This window comes from Poecilia latipinna, unplaced genomic scaffold (assembly GCF_001443285.1).
Source record: "Poecilia latipinna isolate Pla-1442-1.1 unplaced genomic scaffold, P_latipinna-1.0 Scaffold867, whole genome shotgun sequence".
NCBI lineage: Eukaryota > Metazoa > Chordata > Actinopteri > Cyprinodontiformes > Poeciliidae > Poecilia > Poecilia latipinna.
This window is the reverse complement of record NW_015113483.1, coordinates 303,701-309,461: the sequence shown is the minus strand read 5'-3', so window position 1 is coordinate 309,461 and position 5,761 is coordinate 303,701. Positions and strand designations below refer to the sequence as shown.

The window sequence follows — 5,761 nt, the reverse complement described above, 5'->3', positions numbered from 1 at the left end:
AAAGGCAGAAACTGCTTTCATTAATAAGGCAGCCAGGCCTTTTTGTGCCAAATGTAAGAGAAATGGAGCACTTGTACCCAAAACCAAACACCACACTTTATAGACAACTTAAAAGGGAAAAGAAATCATTCCAAAAAAGTGTTAAAGAGTGGAAGAGACCAGTTTTCCTTGGCTTGCCTGTAAGCTTTACAGAGTAATTGAGGCTGAAATACAATCAGGATAGCTGCTTTCCATGTCATGGTGTCACAGATGGCAACTAATTGGGGGCAATCCCTTGTACACCATACAGAGATTAAAAAGGCAGATAGCTTCGGAGGACTGCAACAACTTTAATTGGGTTTGTTAAATAACTTTGGAGTTTCCTGTTCACTCATGTGATCTCTAAATGTATTAGCCGTCTCCCTAAAATACCTTCCGCCCCCACAAAAGAATCGGCAGAGGGAACAAAAATGAGAGGACCTGCTACAAAAGGTGAAGCAACAAGGGAGTTCATAATTGGCCACTAATCAAAGCATCCCTTTTAGAATTTGCACCTGCGTTTTAAATAGAGTCGGCTGTGATCTTTTTAGTCTTTGAAGACAAGTGTGGTTTTATATTTAGAAAATGGAAATGCAACACCCACTGTGACGAAAAACAAACAATGAGATAATACGACACCAGCTTTAAAAGCGGACTGTACATTAGCTTACTGAACAGACATCAGAAGAAAAAATATATATATATACAAACTGTAATTAAATAGCTTCGGTTTTGTCACAGAGTTCAACATTATGATAAGTTATTATTCTTTGTAATGAAAAGCAGGTTTTCATTTGTGAATTCCTCAGTGAGTACTGCTGCCTCCAGAAAAATAAACTTTAAGAGTAATCAAAAGTGAAATGCTGAAGTTAAGACACATTAGCTTATCACATATCTTCAAACAGACATTAGAGAGGAAGAGAGCGACACAGAGATTTAGAAAGAGTTAGGGGGTGTTGGGGGGGAGGATACTCTGGTTTCCATAGCAATCCTGAGCACTGTCACATGGTTACCTAGGAACAAGTCCTGTCGTGTTGTGCTGTGTATTTGTTTATGTTTTGGCATTTATTAGGCTCCTGTTTACGCAGAGGAGAGCCGTATCTTTCATATCGCTCTGGACAGCCGAGGAATTCAAAAAGATCAGACACTGACCCAATAAAAGAGCCGTCTATTTTCATCTCATGTTACTGAAACCCTAATTACATCCCGAACGTGGAGCGACCGCCGGGTCATAATCGGGTCAAGAGGACCACACACAGAAAATATATAACACTTAAAAGATTCACTGATCGTTGCTCTATGGGTCTACATGACAGAGGGCAAGCCAAGGAAAATGCTTCCCAGATTGCCATAAAATTCAATGCAAAAGTCTTTCTGAGTAATTTAGGGAAATATAAATCTCTCTTCTTCTTCTCTCTTATTTCACTTTGGATGAAGATGACCAGTTGCTCCAGTTTCTTTTTCACAGACATGGTGCTGAAGTTGGGGAGAAACAACCAACAGATGGCTTTCTATAACCGCACTCCAACATCTGAAACAATGACTCATTATGAACGACAGCACGCTAAATACATTTAGCAAAGTAGCACATCAAAAGACCACTACTTGGAAACTGAGAAATTGCAGGCTGGTGTAAAAAAAAAAAAAAAAAAATATATATATATATATATATATATATATATATATATATATATATATATATATATATATATATATATGTGTGTGTGTGTGTGTGTTATATATATATATATATATATATATATATATATATATATATATATATATATATATATATTTGTGTTTAGCAAGGCAAACTGATTTCATACCATGACATTAAATCCTTCATTTTCACTTTCATAAACAGTGAGAGTGAAAATAAAGAGGAAAATTAAGACTGTTTACAAAAACATCAAAGTTATGAGAGCCTTATCGGGGTGAGACAAGAGTCTTTTGAGTTCAGCTGGTAAGCCTTGATTAAGTCCGCCGCTATGGTGATTGACTACAGCAAATCTCTTTCTAATTAAATAGCAAAGCAATTATGTCTCTGTAAGATGCTAAAACATGGCAGCGCTAATATTATTTTCGGTTTTAGAACATTTACAAAGAAACTGAGTTTCAAATGATGATTAACCTTCTGCATAACCAACTCGATGTTCCTCTGCGTGTCTCTTCTCCTATATTGTGGATCTAGAGCGCCCCCATGTGTTCTAGGAAGCACAATGTATCACAATATGTGTTTATTCCGGTTTCAGGCTTTAAATCTTGCCAAAATGTATATTTATTTTTAACTGTAGCAAATGGAAAAAACAATCTATTTACTAATTAACATTCGGTATCCCCAGAACCACACATGGAGAAGCAGCATTCAGCTTCTATGCGCCACACATCTTGAACAAACTTCTGGAAAATTGTTAAACAGCTGAAATGCTGAGTTCCTTGTAGACTAAACCTTATTAGAGTTGATTTTGTACCATAATTAATGAAACACTATCCAACACTTTGATCAAAAAGGTAATGTTTCAATAGTTGATTTTTGTGTTTTTATGATGTAAAGCACATTGAACTACAAATATACATCTAGCTTTTCAGAGTAAGTTACTGAAATGGTCTGCAAATGCTAAAATCTTAGCTCTGCTGCTGTGATGACGAATTTCCCAAATTTTATAAATGTCACGTATTTAAATGTGGAAGTAGTTTGGAAACATTTGAACATTTATTTTCTAAGGCCATTTGAACCCACAGAGAACAGATATGAGAATCAACACTGAGACGCTGATGAAAGCATTAATAAGAAAAATAAAGTTTTATGTGATCAAACTCACAGTATTATAGAAGTTAAACCGATGCTGTAATATTACTCATTCTTCATGTTGCAGTGGGAAATTACTAAAAGTAAAACAGAACATTTCAAATGTGATTCAAACATTTTCACAGTAAAATACAATAATTACTAAACTTCTTTATACACATTCTGCCTGTTTTTATAAACACACATAGCTAACATTAGTCTACTTTTTAAGTTTGTAAGATCTCTATCTGACCCTGTATGAGTGCCATATGTAACAACTTTTACAAGTAAGTCAGTCTCCTAAGAGACTGTCAAAAATTGCCATTGCTGACTATATTTCAAGTCATCAAGGCAGGGTATTGGGTAAAGTTTTCAATTAGCAATAATCGTGCCTCGGTTAAACCTCACAGGCTACGATACTGCCACTGCGCATGGATGGCAGCCTGACCTCAGCGGATGGGAACTCTATTCTCTCCCTATCATCTTAACTCATGGTTGTAAACATTGCTTCATCTTCATTCAGCAGCTCTGAAGAGTAAACAGCAATAACATTATAATCACATTTAAAATAACTTGACAATATTAAGCATCAACTGGTTAAAAACCAATGTTTGCTGCAATTCGAGAAATGCAATTTAGACCTTAAAAATAATTAAACGGACAACCGCCAAACTAATCCAATTCCACATTCACTTTATTAAATACAATAACTCAAAGTTGTTTTTTTTTTAAGATAACTTACATGAAGACGCACGAAGCCCAAAGAATTCAACAATTTGCATTCCGTCGATTTTATTCACAATTGCTAAAAAATGCTAATATGACCACACACTTCATCTTCAGTTGATGAAAATCTTAAATGGCATCCAAAATGGCATTATATCACTCAAAATGTTGTGCGGGTAGGTTTGCATAGCCCACTGCTGCAAATTGATATGCAAGGTCCTAACCTCAGACACTGAAAAAATAAGAGCCTATTTCTTCTGGAAGACTTTAGACAGAAATATTTCGGTACTTATAGGTCATCCAAATAATTTATATGTTGATGAAATTACATTCTGTCTTCTTTGCTTTCACAAGACAACGCGAACTGGCTTAAAACAGTTTGCTGGACATCAAATGTGGAACTGAAGAGAAAAATCATTTATGAATTGCATTATACAGATGTAAAATAAACTACAAGACTTCATCAGCTGCTGTAACAGCTTTGGGCGATTGCGCCGTTTACAAACCATTTCACAAGGCACCGATGACGACGGCATACATAGAAATTTAATCAGTGTTTGTATAATGTAGGGTAATTGTAGTCTCTGCATTTCCCAGCATTGTAGTGGATCCTGTGATCTTGGCGTGTTCGCCTCTGAGATGCATCTTTGTACCTCGATAACGGCGTCGGTGGAGAAGTTTGAATTGCTCTCTTCGATTTCCATGTTCAGCTGCTGCCACAGGTTGTCATAGGAAAAAAAATAAATAAAATGCATCTGTGTTACTCATTTATTGTAATTACGTGGAGTGATTTGCAAGAACATTAAAATACAAATAAACACAGTTAGCAACCATGACGAACCTGAACTGGGAGCAGATGGTTGAGCTGAAGGTCCAGTTCAATCGCCTGCTTTCTGGAAGCACCGGGGTTTATCACGGAGTGTTAACCGGATCATCCCCCATCATGCCGGGCACGACGGTGCCTCAGGATTGTGGAAGAGCTCCGCTTACAGTAAGGCAGCACCTGGGAGTAAATCTTACGTTTCACCTACAATATAAATAAAAGTTAATCTCCTGTCAACTAATTCAAATATCCCATAAAAAGAAATTGGAATAAGCCTAAAGAAAAAAATTATACAAAGCGAAAATGAGAACGGAATCATTTACCTTATTCTCCGTGACCAGATCAAAAATGATCCCACACGGGGAAAAAACTTCCTCTTCCTCGGTTGATTCATCCCGGTATTCAAATACGAGCCAAAAACCAACGCAAAGCAAAGGACACGAAGTATCTCCATTCAACAAAAACCCACAAACGTGTCAACGCTGTTTCTCCTTCACAAACGCAATTTGGCGCGTTCACAACCAAACGATACAGGAACTGTAGTGGTCACGTGGTTTTCCTTAAAGTGACACGCACACAGACACGTGGTTTCGTTTCATCTTGTTTGCTCCGCGAATGTGCCGAGGTTTCTGTGTCATCTGGTTGGCCCATCACTATTCTGAAAAACATATCACTGAAGACACATTACTTTCTATGTACTTATCAGTTAATTATTAATTCCATTTACATAGAAATCAGTCTCCATAGAGACCGTCAAAAATTGCCATTGCCGACTATATTTCAAGTCGTCAAGGCGGGGTATTGGGTAAAGTTTTCAACTAGCAATAATCGTGCCTCGGTTAAACCTCATAGACTACGATACTGCCACTGCGCATGGATGGCAGCCTGACCTCAGCGGATGGGAACTCTATTCTCTCCCTATCATGCTAACTCATGGTTGTAAACATTGCTTCATCTTTCACTAAGACTTTGATGATTGAGAAATTCAATTGAAAACATCACAGTCATTACACTGAAAAAATAAGAGCACATTTCATATGAGACCATGGGTGTCCTAACCTTCTGGCATGTGGGCCAAAAATGTCAAGCTGAAACAACCCCAGGGGCCACAAACATTTTAGTATTTGTGTTTGCAAAAATTACATTATGTTTTCAATTTTACCTGAAACTAAACACAATTGCAGTCACATAATTTAGCTTTTCATATATTATTGTAGATTTAAAACAAAAGAAAAATATTTTGCAGGTTTGCCAGATTAAAAAAAAACAAAAAACAGTATGCTTTTTTTTTCAAGCTGATTGTATTTTTCTCCAATTTTTTTTTTGTCTTTTAACTCACTCTTGCTTTATTTTGAAAAGTTTATGAAATGGGAATGCCTAAATCTGAATTTTAGTAAAACTGTTTG

At 36.6% G+C, this 5,761-nt stretch overlaps 1 long non-coding RNA gene across 2 annotated transcripts; it reads right to left on the bottom strand.

Annotated features, from left to right (window-relative positions):
• Positions 1 to 3,482: 3,482 nt before the first annotated feature.
• Positions 3,483 to 5,624, bottom strand: LOC106957033 (uncharacterized). Of its 2 annotated transcripts, none has more exons than XR_001426877.1 (3): positions 4,679 to 5,624; positions 4,374 to 4,559; positions 3,483 to 4,245 (listed from the first exon to the last, which is right to left on the bottom strand). It is a non-coding gene; the product is annotated as an uncharacterized LOC106957033 (long non-coding RNA). The 2 variants fall into 2 exon arrangements; XR_001426876.1 differs by having other exon boundaries at positions 3,483 to 4,242; positions 4,679 to 5,620.
• Positions 5,625 to 5,761: the final 137 nt, after the last annotated feature.